This window comes from Heptranchias perlo, chromosome 21 (genome assembly GCF_035084215.1).
Source record: "Heptranchias perlo isolate sHepPer1 chromosome 21, sHepPer1.hap1, whole genome shotgun sequence".
Taxonomy (NCBI): Eukaryota; Metazoa; Chordata; class Chondrichthyes; order Hexanchiformes; family Hexanchidae; genus Heptranchias; species Heptranchias perlo.
Window position 1 is genome coordinate 27,735,144 of NC_090345.1, and position 16,334 is coordinate 27,751,477.

The 16,334-nt window shown below is 40.6% G+C and overlaps 1 protein-coding gene and 1 long non-coding RNA gene across 3 annotated transcripts in view; one reads left to right on the plus strand and one right to left on the minus strand.

Moving 5' to 3' along the window:
- ptprea (protein tyrosine phosphatase receptor type Ea) overlaps positions 1-16,334 on the plus strand; it is a 228,849-nt gene that overhangs the window by 70,765 nt on the left and 141,750 nt on the right. The window lies entirely within an intron of this gene.
- The window catches only part of LOC137340091 (uncharacterized), a 214,605-nt gene that overhangs the window by 23,920 nt on the left and 174,351 nt on the right, over positions 1-16,334 (minus strand). The gene's annotated exons all lie outside the window — the stretch shown is intronic.

Genomic DNA, 16,334 nt, shown 5'->3' on the forward strand with positions numbered 1-16,334 from the left:
GAGTGCTTCATTGTTGTGTGTTTTATTTTGCAGTTTTTTTAGTGAGTTTACTTGTAGCCTTTTTTTAAACTGAAATTTGAATGCAGAAGTGTGCTAATGGCAGTGTGATATCTGGTCAGGTGGTGCACTTTGCAATGGTTGAAAAAGTATTAAACTGTTCTGCGCTCACCCCTGTTGCACAAAAACTGACACTCTTTGGATCTATAGAAAGCACTGTTATTTTAACGGTTAACTAGGGAGCTACTGGTTGTTTTCCACTGTATAATAAACCTAAAACCAGGGTGGTGCCCTTTGACCTACTGCATTCTCAGGAAAATGGAGTGTCATAAAATCTAATGTTTATTTTGAATTTTCTTTCAAAAAAATGTTTAATTGACTAATATGTTAATTTTAATTTAACTTTTAAAATTGAAACCAATGGTTGTGATTAAGCAAAAGTAACTAAATTTAGTCTAAAACTTCTAAATATTGACATCCTTCAAGTAGATTAACAAGCTCTTTTAAAATAAAGTTAAACACTTCCATTTGCTCACCTGCAATTTTTTTTTAGGTTTGGAAAATTTAGAAGATTTACGGTAGCGAACCTTTATCTCCCATTGGTTCCTTCCTAAAACAAATCAAAAATTGAGGTGAGGTTTGGAGAAACAGAAGTCTCCCGAGCCAGATTTAATATCAAATGAGGTAATGGTTAATTTACTGTTGCGACTGTACCGGACCCAGCAACTGTGTGGAGGGAGGGGGGATTGGCTTCTTCGGAGGTGCACTAACACACTATTAACGCCTCCTAATTGCAGTAGCAGCTGATTAAGAGGATTACTACTACTCCTTTTTCATGGCTGTCCCAGTTTTTCAGAGGTGTAGCCCACATTTATCTCACAGACTGTAAACAAACAAGCTTTGTTACTCCCACAGCCATTTAGTAACCCACAGCTAGTCCCTATACAATGCAGCAGCAGCAATTTCCAAGCTTATATTCTTCTGTGATTTGATTGGAAATATGCCCATGGTTTGCACTTATCCCAAAGACAGTCATGTACCCCTTGTGTCTTAACTTCAGGATAAATGTAAACCGGGGAGGAGTTTCTAACCATGTTAATACACATTACTTTTTACTAACTCTTCTAAGCATCTATTATTCTCCTTACTATAAATGCATAAATTCTTGTTCTTTCAACCTAGTACAATTCTCCTGTACAAACTACTTTTATTACACAATATATTCCACTGAATGGCAGGTAGACTACAATAAAAAGACCCCCCTCTCCTGCTCTTCCGAAGGCATTCACTCCTTGGTGGGATATCGTTCATCAACCACCAGTTGCCCTCCAGTACCTTGTTTATGTAGCCATTATTCATGTGTGATTCTGATCACAGCCGAGTCCAATCCTGTTCGCACATGAGCATTTAAATCAGTGGTCAACGGATCAGAAACAGGAGTGGAAAATCTGGCTATTTTTCCCCTCTATTACCCAGGGATACTGAGGCCAAATGTAGCACCCTTATTGCTGCCCCAACTGAAATACAAAAAACTTGGCACAGACTGGAGATCGAACCTGAGATGTTCCTGTCTGTGTTCATGGGATAAACCCACTGAATCATTGGAGATACAAAGTGACTCTCTATCAGGAATTCATTTTTTTTAGTGATGTAACATGTCATGGAAGAGTAGATTTCTCTTTACTTATCTACTACTTTTTGAATGTTAATATTAGGGATACTTACCACATTTGATTTTTAAAATGTTTGTGATGGTTAAACTTTGTTGAATTTACAAATGGACAGCTTACCTCATCTTACAACAGGAATAATGTCATTTTCTCAAATATCTGCAAATTTTTTGGAAAATTGGTGCTATTTTTGATCCAGGCCACAAGAACTAAATTAGTAATAATTTATCACAGCTACTGTATCGTTTCCTCTTCAGTTATCTGGAAGTGCTTACTTCATTGATCCATTTTCAGAGTTTAGGAAACAGAAGCTGTGGCCTCTCTCATGAAACAGTTCTGCTTTTGTGAAGATGGTTTGGAGTTCCTCTTCCAACAGCTGAACTCAGTCAGTGAAGTCTGTAATTGTGTAACCGAATGAAAAATATTAAACATCAGCATTCAGTGGAATGTAAATCTCCAATCCATGACAAGAATTCCCTGCCAAGTGTGTTGACATGGACACAAAAAGAAATGGATCAATGGAATGATCGGTGGAATGATGATTTACCCAGAAGTAGCACTAATATCTTCATGGCTCACTGTCTTAGTCCATGTCCCATCAAAAAATACACTTAGCACTTGCATGATATTTTTTTCTATGAATCAAATATTTCCAGAAGATTTGTAATGTCAGGATTTGTTCTTACACTTAGGAAGATACCAAGCTTAACTTACTTGTAACTTTGTGCATGATAAGTTATATAAATGCCTCCCTTGTGGAAATAAAAGTCATACTTCAGTGGAGATCAGCAGGCTACCTTCAACAGATGTGATCAGCATTGGACACTCAATGGGAAGGATACAACAACCTGGGGGTGAACTCCGTTTCCTTTTGGCGGTTATTTAAGAGGTTGAAAGGAAGTGGATGAAACAAAGTTAGAGATGTCCATGAAAAAAAGAAGTTCAAGTGACAAAGATGCTCAGGTGCAAAAACAAAAATTGTGAGAGAACACATTGGGTGAGAGAAAAGATAAAAAGGATGATAGATGGCACTAAGCACAAGTGGAAGAAGAAAGAAAGAATAAAACATGACATAAAGAAAGAACTTACAATTATATAGTTCCTTTCACGTCCTCAGGATATCCCAAAGAGCTTCTCAACCAATGAATTACTTTTGAAGTGTGGTCACGGTTGTAAAGTAGGTAAACAGGGCAGCCAATTTGCATGCAGTTAGGTCCCACAAACAGCAATAAAATAAATGACCAGATGATCTGTTTTGATGGTGGTGGTTAGGGATAAATGTTGGCTTTGACGCTGGGAGAACCTCTTAAATAACAGCCAAAAGGAAACAGAGTTCACCCCCAGGTTGTTGTATCCTTCCCATTGAGTGTCCAATGCTGATCACATCCGTTGAAGGTAGCCTGCAGATCTCCACTGAAGTATGACTTTTATTTCCACAAGGGAGGCATTTATATAACTTATCATGGACAAAGTTACAAGTTAAACTCTCTATCTTCCTAAGTATAAGAGCAAATCCTAACATTACAAATCTTCTGGGTTCATGGGACCTTTTACATGCACCTGAGAGGGCAAGCAAGGTCTCCGTTTAACATTTCATCTGAAAGGTAGCACCTTTGGTAATGCAACACTCTCTCCGTCCTGCACTGAAATGCCAGCCCAATGACCACCTGGCTCACAGATGAATATGCCATCACTGAGCCAAGGTTGATACATGAAGAGGGAGAAATTGGCAATGGAACAGAACTCGGCTCATTTTTTCGAACAGTGGACTGTGGCTCCTAACTGGAATTGTTTGGTCCCCCAGTCTGGTTAAATTGTGATGATTAACCAGGAACTGAATTCACAAAACATTTTTAGTATACCTCAGTGTTGATACCTTAAAATGCCTTTTATTGTCTTTTATGGAAAGATGGAATAAAATGTTCTTCCCATTATTCTCTGTCAGGGTGACATCTCCTACCCATATTTATACTGTCCTCCCTGGCTGGGAGAAGGGGATATTCCAGCTCACAGATGCTGTTAATGTTTCACTTTAGCTGTGCCTTGATATTGTAGAAAATGAACTGTCACACCTCTAAGGAATTGCACTTCTAAACCTCTCAGTTTTCGGACTATTGCTGTCTGTTGATTTTGTGCAATACAGAATGTCAACTTGTGAGTACACTTCAAGTGATGCCTGCCCAGAGAGATCATTAAGTGCTTGGCTTACTTAGGAACGTTGATATGAACTTGGTAACTTCCAGAATTGAAGAACTTTATGTTCATTTATCAGACTTAAGTCGCTTCATTTAAATACTTAACAAAACCCATTGGAGTAGTGGTTCATAATGTGCCATCAGCTGACAGACAGTTAAAGGATTGTCCTTATCTGTATGTATTAAGCAATAAAAATATTTCAGAGAATTTAAAACCATGAAAGATTTAATGTACAAATCTAAATCAATTTCTTTTGCTAACATTTTCTCAGTAAACCATGCAAAATTTGCACCTCAGTGTACGGCAGTAAATGCGTGTCATGTGTGCTGTGGCTTTTGTGTCCAAGAATAGCATCATTTGGACAGATGGACAGTAGCTCAGGGAGCAACTGCATGATTTCAGGAAATGACCGTATTATCTTGATCTAGAATCCTCCTTTAACAAATATTTAGCAGTAACTCTTAATGCAGAGACGTAGCCAAGCAGAAAAGGTGGGTTTATGATATTTTGTAAATTGTCAATTCAGATCTACGGTTTGTTTTAAGTGTTTAAAGTGTAATATGTATGTTACAGTAAAAAAATTAGCAGCTCCAACCTGACTTGGTCACAGTGATGATGTGTGGTTTGCTATAATATAGTTCTCGAGGGAAGGGTCTTACCGTTAAGAGTGTTTAGGCAATCTGCACCATTGAGTTTAGTGATTAACCAAGTTCCTGCTGACTAAAAGTGCTTTAAATACAGTTCATTAAATACAGGAATAAGCACTTTCAGGGCATTGAGTAAGATACAAGTGTTCATGTCCTGTAATCCACTGCAAACAATCATATATAGTATAAAAATAGACTTGCAGTTTTATTCATAACTCCATTTAAATCTTTCAGTCCTAAACTATTGTAAACTGTGCATAATTGCTTTTCTACATCTCACTGTGCAAGGCAAGCAGTTGATTTCAGGAAATCTTTGAAGACGATGGTTCAGGAGACTGGCTCAGATGATTCACTGAGCCCAATGGTGCAAAGGTCCTAAATGAAGGCAGTGCAAGAGGCATTAGTAAACAAACACAGTTCAAATGGCAATATTGATTATAGCTCCTCCCAGCCAGTTTCCCTGATCTATACTCAAATGCTTAAAAAAAAATTTTGGAATGCAAAATGATATTATCATAGGATAATAGATTGGTTACAGCACAGAAGGAGGCCATGCAGCCCATTAAGCCAAAGTATTTTTTCACAATTGCATTGTAAATAGTGGTACTAATCTTGATGCTTGCTTTTCAATCTGATTTAAGTCGAGCTTAAGCTTCATCAATGAGATTTAAGAATATCATCAATCAGGTCTAAGAATAATATAACGTAACACCCTTATTTAAAAAGGGTAGTAGGCAGAAGGCTGGAAATTATAGACCAGTTAGCCTAACATCTGTGGTGGGTAAAATTTTGGAGTCTATTATTAAGGAGACAGTAGCGGAACATTTGGATAAACATAACTTAATAGGACAAAGTCAGCATGGCTTTACAAAGGGGAAGTCTTGTCTGACAAATTTGCTTGAGTTCTTTGAGGATATAACGTACAGGGTGGATAAAGGGGAACCAGTGGACGTAGTGTATTTGGACTTCCAGAAGGCATTCGACAAGGTGCCACATAAAAGATTATTGCTCAAGATAAAGAATCACTGGATTGGGGGTAATATTCTGGCATGGGTGGAGGATTGGTTATCTAACAGGATGTGGCGATGCCGATGATGGACTGGGGTTGACAATTGTAAACAATTTTACAACACCAAGTTATAGTCCAGCAATTTTATTTTAAATTCACAAGCTTTCGGAGGCTACCTCCTTCCTCATTTTCCACATCGTTCACCTGAGGAAGGAGGTAGCCTCCGAAAGCTTGTGAATTTAAAATAAAATTGCTGGACTATAACTTGGTGTTGTAAAATTGTTTACAATTATCTAACAGGAAGCAGAGAGTTGGGATAAATGGTACATTCTCGGACTGGCAACCTGTCGCCAGTGGTGTTCCGCAGGGGTCGGTGCTGGGTCCCCAACTCTTTACAATCTATATTAACGATTTGGAGGAGGGGACCGAGTGTAACATATCAAAGTTTGCAGATGATACAAAGATGGGAGGGAAAGTAGAGAGTGAGGAGGACATAAAAAACCAACAAGGGGATATAGACAGGCTGGGTGAGTGGGCAGAGATTTGGCAGATGCAATACAGTATTGGAAAATGTGAGGTTATGCACTTTGGCAGGAAAAATCAGAGAGCAAGTTATTATCTTAATGGCGAGAAACTGGAAAGTACTACAGTACAAAGGGATCTGGGGGTCCTAGTGCAAGAAAATCAAAAAGTTAGTTTGCAGGTGCAGCAAGTGATCAAGAAGGCCAACGGAATGTTGGCTTTTATTGCTAGGGGGATAGAATATAAAAACAGGGAGGTATTGCTGCAGTTATATAAGGTATTGGTGAGACCGCACCTGGAATACTGCATACAGTTTTGGTCTCCAGACTTAAGAAAAGACATACTTGCTCTCGAGGCAGTACAAAGAAGGTTCACTCGGTTAATCCCGGGGATGAGGGGGTGGACATATGAGGAGAGGTTGAGTAGATTGGGACTCTACTCATTGGAGTTCAGAAGAATGAGAGGCGATCTTATTGAAACATATAAGATTGTGAAGGGGCTTGATCGGGTGGATGCGGTAAGGATGTTCCCAAGGATGGGTGAAACTAGAACTAGGGGGCATAATCTTAGAATAAGGGGCTGCTCTTTCAAAACTGAGATGAGGAGAAACTTCTTCACTCAGAGGGTAGTAGGTCTGTGGAATTTGCTGCCCCAGGAAGCTGTGGAAGCTACATCATTAAATAAATTTAAAACAGAAATAGACAGTTTCCTAGAAGTAAAGGGAATTAGGGGTTACGGGGAGCGGGCAGGAAATTGGACATGAATTTAGATTTGAGGTTAGGATCAGATCAGCCATGATCTTATTGAATGGCGGAGCAGGCTCGAGGGGCCGATTGGCCTACTCCTGCTGCTATTTCTTATGTTCTTATGTTCTTATAATCAGCTAAGGTTGGAAATGAGCCGCCGTTTCTAAATGTTGACAGTTTAGGCCTTTACAATGATGTTTTCATCATGTGTTTCCAAGTGCTATGGACTATCAGAAAATAAACTCTGATAATCTACGTAAGAACTAAAAGAATACTGCAAATGAGAATGGGTACATTTACAGTTGCAGCTAATTTAATGTTAAATACGTTCACAGCTCAATCAAAACTACAATCTATTCTAATCATCTTATAGTCAGCCTTTTATCTGGTTCTGCCTAAAACTCAATATGCTTATCGGAAGATCTCACCGGGATCTGATAAAATTACTTTGTCTGACGTTGTGACTTTATGATACAACAGTTTAGAAATTTCTTTTTTAGTTTAGTTTACTTTACAATACACCTTTAGCATTGGTGTGAAATGTATATTCAGAAAGAAGCCATGTGAGACTGTTAGGACACTGCACGGGATGTCACTGCAGTGAGACATCACCAGGTTCAGAAAGTGCCTGCTGGACACCTTTTAAAGCCACCTCCAATTAATTTAAATCTTTAGGCCATACGGCTCACACTGTCTTAAGTGTTTAGAATGCTAATGCTGGGAGAAGAGCTCTGTGCGTGCCTGGAAGCATGCTTGGGCAGAACTGTCTCCTGCACAGCAGAATTAATCTTTCAGCCAAGCAGTGTGAATGGCTGAAATCCAAACTACATCTACCAGTCTTGGGCTGGTAGCTGCGATTGAAGTTCACCATTCATTTCCTAAATTTAATAAGCTTGTACCTCAAGTCAAACTTTTAAAACGCTGTTATTTGTTGAAATGGCCCATTGGCCATTTCTGTAAGTGAACCTCACCACTTATGATCTCATATCTGTGTCTTCCACTTTCCACCCTTTCAGAGATAATGTAGACCAAGTCTAATAATTAATCCTGCTTGCAGTAAATTGGAATTTAATTGGAGTTCCCTGCATCTTCAATGTGTTGAATGACAGAAAATATCACACACTAAACCAGATTTGTACAAGCTAAAGCACTTCAGTTAAACTTAAATAAAATTCAGAAATTGAGATATTAGGCATATACTATAAAATATAAAGCAACAACATTTTAAAATAAGTACACAATTACATATGGTTCTTTTGGAACTTTCACCTGTCTTTTTCCAACAACTAGAACAGTCTCTTGATCCCAAACTGTCTCCTGGAATAAAAACATTCTCTTGCCTTATTCCTCAGGTTGGGGGTTTCATGTGAAATGTGTACATCAAATGTTTATGGAGCTCATATCCTCACCATTTTCAGAAACCTGATAAGGACTAAGAACGGCCTTGACATTTAGTGTCCTTAATTCTTATGAAGCAGGTGGCAGTTTAATTGATGTAGATACAGACATCCTAGAACAATATGATTCAACCATGATAGAATGGGAAGACTATTCTTATGGAATTAGAAGCCACCATATGCGGATTTGATGCTTGGCAGCCACCCGTTTTAATATATGACAACAATCAAAAATCACATTCCTATCTGACAATTAATTTAGAAACAGATGCCTGGACTGCTCTATTTGGAGGCTCGATGTTTCAGGAACTACAGTTTCGCACTATATCCGGAAGCTGAATTGGGTGGAGTGCTCCACAAATTAACATTCTGTTAATTTCACAGAAGGAACAAAACTAGCTAGCCCTCTCTAAAGTAAGGAAGGAACAGTTGCTTTTTTTTTAACCCTTCTTTGGAAAAAAATGCTGCTGGTATCTTTAATAAGCCTTAAAATAAAAATCACAAATATAGGGAAACATGTCTATATACGTATCTGTGTGTATGTCATGTTTAAGGATTCTTTGCCATTTTTCCACGGAAAGGATCCAGATACGAGGTATTTTAAAATGTGTATTCTCGTGAGTTTAAAAAAAAGAGGCGCCCAGATGAAAGGTGGTTAATATGCTAAACGGATAGCTTTGTTCTCCCAGAGACCGAAAACTGGCAATTCATAGAATCATAGAAAAGTTACAGCATGGACGGAGGCCATTCGGCCCATCAAGTCCGCACCAGCTCTATGTAAGAGCAATCCAGCTAGTCCCACTCCCCCGCCCTATTCCCGTGGCCCTGCAGATTTTTTCCTTTCAAGTACTTATCCAGTTCCCTTTTGAAGGCCATAATTGAATCTGCCTCCACCACCCCCTCGGGCAGTGCATTCCAGATCCTAACCACTTGCTGTATAAAAAAGTTTTTCCTTTGGTTCTTTTGCCAATCACCTTAAATCTATGTCCTCTGGTTCTTGATCCTTCCGCCAATGGGAACAGTTTCTCTCTCTCTACTCTGTCTAGACCCTTCATGATTTTGAATACCTCTATCAAATCTCCTCGCAACTGTCTCTGTTCCAAGGAGAACAACCCCAGCTTCTCCAGTCTATCCACATAACTAAACTCCCTCATCCATGGAATCATTCTAGTAAATCTTTTCTGCACCCTCTCTAAGGCCTTCACATCTTTCCTAAAGTGTGGTGCCTAGAACTGGACACAATACTCCAGTTGTGGCCGAACCAGTGTTTATAAAGGTTCATCATGACTTCCACACTTTTGTACTCTATGCTTCTATTTATAAAGCCCAGGATCCCGTATGCTTTTTTAACCGCTTTCTCAACCTGTCACCTTCAATGATTTGTGCACATATATCCCCAGACCTCCCTGTTCCTGTACCCCTTTTAGAATTGTGCCCTCTAGTTTATATCGCCTCTCCTCATTCTTCCTACCGAAATGTATCACTTCGCATTTTTCTGCGTTAAATTTCATCTGCCATGTGTCCACCCATGCCACCAGCCTGTCTGTATCCTCTTGTCTCACTATCATCCTCACTGTTCACTACACTTCCAAGTTTTGTGTCATCTTCAAATTTTGAAATTATGCCCCGTACATCCAAGTCCAAGTCATTAATATATATCAAGAAAAGCAGTGGTCCCAGCACCGACGCCTGGGGAACATCACTGTACACCTCCCTCCAGTCCAAAAAACAACCGTTCACCACTACTCTCTATTTCCTGTCCCTTAGCCAATTTGTATCCATGTTGCTACTGCCCCCTTTATTCCATGGGCTGCAATCTTGATGATAAACCTATCGTACGGCACTTTATCAAACGCCTTTTGGAAGTCCAAATACACATCAACTGCATTGCCCTCATCTACCCTCTCTGTTACCTCATCAAAAAACTCTATCAGGTTAGGTAAACATGATTTGCCTTTAACAAATCCATGCTGGCTTTCTCTAATCAATCCACACTCGTCCAAGTGACTGTTAATTCTGTCCCGGATTATCATTTCTAAAGGTTTCCCCACCACTGAGGTTATACTGACTGGCCTATAGTTGCTGGGTTTATCTTTACACCCTTTTTTGAACAAGGGTGCAACATTTGCAATTCTCCAGTCCTCTGGCACCACCCCCACACCTACGGATGTTTGGAAGATTATGGCCAGTACCTCTGTAATTTCCACCCTTACTTCCCTCAGCAACCTAGGATGCATCCCATCCGAACCAGGTGACTTATCGACTTTAAGTACAGCTAGCCTTTCAAGTATCTCTTCTTTATCAATTTTTAGCCAATCCAGTATCTCTACTAAATCTTCCTTTACTGAGAATCTGGCAGCATCTTCTTCCTTGGTAAAGACAATTGCAAAGTCGTCATTTAGTACCTCAGCCATCCCCTCTGCCTCCATGAGTTGTTCTCCTTTATGGTCCTAAATTGGCCCCACCCTTCCTCTTACTACCCATTTACTGTTTAATGCCTATAGACGACTTTTGGATTCCCTTTTATGTTGGCCGCTGGTCTATTCACATACTCTCTCTTTGCCCCTCCTATTTCCTTTTTCACTTCCCCTCTGAACTTTCTATATTCTGGCTGGTTCTCACTTGTGTTATCAACCTGACATCTGTCATATGCCCCTTTTTTCCATTTCATCTTACTCACTATCACTTTTGTCATCCAGGGAGCGATGGCTTTAGTTGCCCTACCTTTCTGCCCCTTGGGAATGTGCCTAGAGTTTGTCCGGTTATTCAGAAAGACACCTCACACAATGGTTTTGGAAAACCCCTTGATGGTCTATGAGGGAGGCCTTTAAAATCAGAACACAGACACCAGCTTGGATTTTGGAAACAGTCAGGTAATGAAGTGATGTGGGAAGGTGAAAAAGGACAGGAGCCTTCAGGGAGGAAGGTCTGCCCTGGGCTGTAGGGCAGGATGCAGAGGGAATATTCTGTTTAAGTTAAGTTAAATGACCCACTGAAGTGAGATAACATGGCATGTTCTTTATTTTGTACCATTACATAAATATAAGTTGTACCGATTGAACTAAGTGACTCTTGCTCCCTACATTTCACCTTACTGTGGAATAAAGTAGCTTGCAATTCGAACAAAACTTTGTCTCTTCTTTGTCTTAACATGATCCACCTTTTGGAGAGATTGAGGAGGTACACATGCAAAAGACACGGAGATTGAGTCCAGATTACAAGGGCGTTTTGTTTTGCGTCCCATTACCGTACAAGTAGATATATGGCAGTATGAGGCAACTTCCATAAAAGTAAGGCACTCAAACCGCTCACGGGAGTGACTGACACCATCGAACCCGAAAGGGTATCTATAGCAGGCACAAATTTATGACTCTGTGCGTGTATATATTTAAGTGTGTTTCTATGTGTCATTGCACTTCCAAATGATAATTGTGTAAAGTGCTTTTAGATATTTTGGCACTCTGTAAATGCAGGTTTATTATGTTATTAATATGCATTGTAGTATTTCCCGGTAGCTGCTTTCATTTTAAATCAGGAAAACCTTCACATCCAATACTGGTAACTTTAGTCTAAATTTATTAACCTGACCTGATCAAGGGACTGAACCATGGAAAAAATGAAATAGATAAAATTTAAAGAGCAGCTAGCTTCCTATTCAGTCAAGTGTACTTCTTTTCATTAATGTACTGTTATCTGTAGAATTTTCTTTACTTGAGCATCGTGAAGGAATTTAGCAAATGGTTTGGGTTTGCAGTATCTATTTGTACCTTGTCCTTTGGAAAATGCGAGCAATCCACGCTACAGCAAATTGGGTGCAATTAACATGATGAATCTTGCAAGCATAGAGGTTCTTTATTCACAGTAATGTATTTTCCTACATGACTAGGTGAATTTTGATGAGGTTACAACTGTCATGTTAGCAGTGGAAGTATCTTTATCTCCTTCTCAATTTCTTACAGTTTCTGATTGCAATTATTGACATTAGGCCAATTCTATTTGTTGGCCTTGAGCAATATTTAATTACCACTGTATTTTCTGAAGACTGCAAAGTGCTGTGATGGAACAGCAGTGCTGTGAAGATAGCATCATAAATTCTCGTTGCAAAGTCCTCACTTATTTATGTTGTGTTCCTTTCATGCTAACTAAACTAACCTGAGTTACAGTCATTTAAAAACCATCCTTTCTTGTTCTGGTTCAATTTGAATCTAATCCATCAATACCTTCCTGTAGTTTAGAACAGTTCAGTGCAGGAATCATTGTAGAAGTGCATGGTAATAGTGTTTTTTGTATGTTGCTATAATTTACACTTTCTGTATGCACCACAGCCTTTAATTTAAATCCTGTTTAGTAGTAGTACATTTCTTGAAAAAAGCCCCATTCAAAATGACTTTGTTACAACTAATGTGCAATATTCAACAACAATGACAACTTGCATTTATATAGCCCCTTTAATGTAGTAAAATGTCTGAGGCGCTTCACAGGAGCATTATCAAACAAAATTTGACACCGAGCCACATAAGGAGATATTAGGGCAGGTGACCAAAAACTTGGTCAAAGAAGCAGGTTTTAAGGAGCATCTTAAAGGAGGAGAGGTAGAGAGGCGGAGAGGTCTAGGGAGGGAATTCCAGAGCTTAGGGACTAGGTAGCTGAAGGCACGGCCATCAATAGTGGAGCGATTAAAATTGGGGATGCGCAAGAGGCCAGAATTGGAGGAGCGCAGAGATCTCTGAGGGTTGTAGGGCTGGAAGAGGTTACAGAGATAGGGAGGGGTGAGGCCATGAAGGGATTTGAAAACAAGGATGAGAATTTTAAAATTGAAGTGTTCCTGGACTTGAAGCCAATGTAGGTCAGCGAGCACAGGGGCGATGGGTGAACGGGACTTGGTGCGTTAGAATACAGGCAGCAGAGTTTTGGATGAGCTCAAGTTTATGGAAGGTGGAAGATGGGAGGCCGGCCAGGAGAGCATTGGAATAGTCAAGTCTAGAGGTAACAAAGGCTTGGATGAGTGTTTCAGCAACAGATGAGTTGAGGCAGGGACGGAGATGGGCAATGTTACGGAGGTGGAAGTAAGCAGTCTTGGTGATGTAGCGGATATGTGGTCAGGAGCTCTTCTTAGGGTCAAATAGGATGCCAAGGTTGAGAACAGTTTGGTTCAGCCTTAGGCAGTGACCAGGGAGAGGGATGGAGTCGGTGGCTAGGGAACGGAGTTTGCGGCGGGGACCAAATAGCTTCAGTCTTCCCAATATTTAGTTGGGGGAAATTTTTGCTCATCCAGTACTGGATGATGGACAAGCAGTGTGACAAATCAGAGACAATGGAGGGGTCAAGGGTGGTAGTGGTGAGATAGAGCTGGGTGTCGTCAGCATACATGTGGAACCTGATGTGTTTTCGGATGATGTCGCCTAGGGGCAGCATGTAGATGAGAAACAGGAGGGGGCCAAGGATAGATCCTTGGGGAACTCCAGAGGTAACGGAGAGGGAAGAGAAGCCATTGCAGGTGATTCTCTCCGTATGACAGGACAGATAAGAATGGAACCAGGCTAGTGCAGTCCCACCCAGCTGGACGACAGAGGAGAGGCATTGAAGGAGGATGGTGTGGTCAACCGTGTCAAAGGCTGCATACAGATCGAGAAGGATGAGGAGGGATAGTTTACCATGGTCACAGTCACACAGATGTCATTTGTGACTTCGATAAGGAGAATTCCTTTTTATTAAGCTAAATATATATAGTTGAACAGCTCTCAAAGTTGTCAGCCATGGCTCAGTGGTAGCATTCTCGCCTCTGAGTGGGAAGGTCATGTGTTCAAGTCTCACTCCAGAGACTTCAGCACATAATTCCGGCTGACACTCCAGTGCGGTATTGAGGGAGTGCTACACTGTCAGAGGTGCTGTCTTTCGGGTGAGACGTTAAACTAAGGCCCTATCTGCCATCTCAGGTGGACGTAAAAGATTCCATGGTACTATTTTGAAGAAGAGTTGGGGAGTTCTTCCTGGTGTCCTGACCAATATTTATCCCTTAACATCACTAAAGTAGATTATCTGGTCAATATCACATCGCTGTTTGTGGGACCTTTCTGTGCACAAATTGGCTGTCATGTTTCCTACAATTCAGAAGTATTTCATTAGCTGTAAAATGCTTTGGCATGTCCTGAGGTCATGAAACCCACTATATAAATGCAAGACCTTTCTTTCTGATGGATGCAGGCACTTGTTGCAAAAAGAAGAATCATTCCCCACATTGACATTTCTCATCTTGTCTTGATCATAAAATTCTTTCAAAAAAGCTGGTCGAATTGTTCCAGCTCCTGATTGTGATCCCACTGCTGGAAAGTGAAGGCATGTGAATGTTGGCTGAAGACTGATTCAGGGTAAGCTATGAGGCTCCCCACCATGGTCGAATGCAGATATTCCCTATCCATGCTTACACATGAAGAAATTATGGACCAGCCACATAAATACCGTGGCTACAAGAGTAGGTCAGAGGCTGGGTATTCTGCAGCGAGTGACTCACCTCCTGACTCCCCAACGCCTTTCCACCATCTACAAGGCACAAGTCAGGAGTGTGATGGAATACTCTCCACTTGCCTGGACGAGTGCAGCTCCAACAATACTCAAGAAGCTCGACACCATCCAGGACAAAGCAGCCCGCTTGATTGGTACCCCGTCCATCACCCCAAACATTCACTCCCTTCACTAACTGCGCACCGTGGCTGCAGTGTGTACCATCCACAGGATGCACTGCAGCAACTCGCCAAGGCTTCTTCGACAGCACCTCCCAAACCCACGACCTCTATCACCTAGAAGGACAAGGGTAGTAGGCACATGGGAACAACACCATCTGCACGTTCCCCTCCAAGTCACACACTATCCCGACTTAGAAATATATCGCCGTTCCTTCATCGTCGCTGGGTCAAAATCCTGGAACTCCCTACCTAACAGCACTGTGCGAGAACCTTCACCACACGGACTGCAGCGGTTCAAGAAGGCGGCTCACCACCACCTTCTCAAGGGCAATTAGGGATGGGCAATAAATGCTGGCCTTGCCAGCGACACCCACATCCCATGAACGAATAAAAAAAAAGAATGTACACTTGGGTGAGGTATCACAGGGTTGCCAACATCCGGAACATTGTTTCCAAGTATGAGTCACTACCTTCAAGAGAAAAGTTGACAAAATTAGAACAAGGAATCCACTCCATAAGGTGTAGAGGGACTGAAAGCTAGGGATTAATGACAAAAATGAAACTACTCAAGTACAGTAATGGTTGTAGCCTCAATTGGGAAGCCATCTTGTGATGTGTTTTTTAAACTTATTTCTGAAACATTGGGGGTTCTATTTACTTAAATGGAAAGGAAAGTCAGACGGACAGTATAAAGGGCAGCTAATCTGTTGCCGGCCATTTTGAAACCCTGCCAAATTTGAATTTCACCACGTTATGTAAAGCTATGTTTTTCATAAAACTTTCAGTATTGTCTTGGAGTGGTCTTTTGAAACAATATCTCCTGCAGCAAACAGTAATAAACCATTGTGAGAAAGTGCTTGTAGTGATCTTTTTAGAAGAAGGGAGAGTAATATTGATTCGCCTATTAGTAATGGCAGATGAATACTTTTGTAACATTTCCTGTTGATCAGTGTTTCTTTCATACTTTGCACTGCTTCCTTCTATTAAAAATAAATTGTACTGGTATTTGTGACATGTTATTTATATTTGGTCCTTAACAGTCTGAAGATTGTAAATTGAAGAAATGAGTGACCATTTTAATCCTTGTGACCTGACCATATGTAATATGCTGCTGTACTGTATATAAGTGGGGGAAAAACTGTGGTTCTACAGCATGAACAAAGAACAGTGTTTGATGAAGTGAATGATGGTTTTAAATCACCACTTCTCTGAAATCTCATTACCACTGCAGAGAGGACCAAAATAACAGTCACTGTACTGCAGCATCACCATGGAAACTGTTGGGAATATTTAGTACTCAAACTGGCTATATTTCTGCCTTTCCCTTCTTTGTTTTCAGCTGTTTGAGGTTTACTCATTTTTCTCCTCGTAGACTGGATGCATGTTGTCTAACCTTGCATGGATTCACCAACACTGATTTCTCTGTATGAGTCTATGGGTTGAATATTCAGGCCTCCTGCCTGGCAG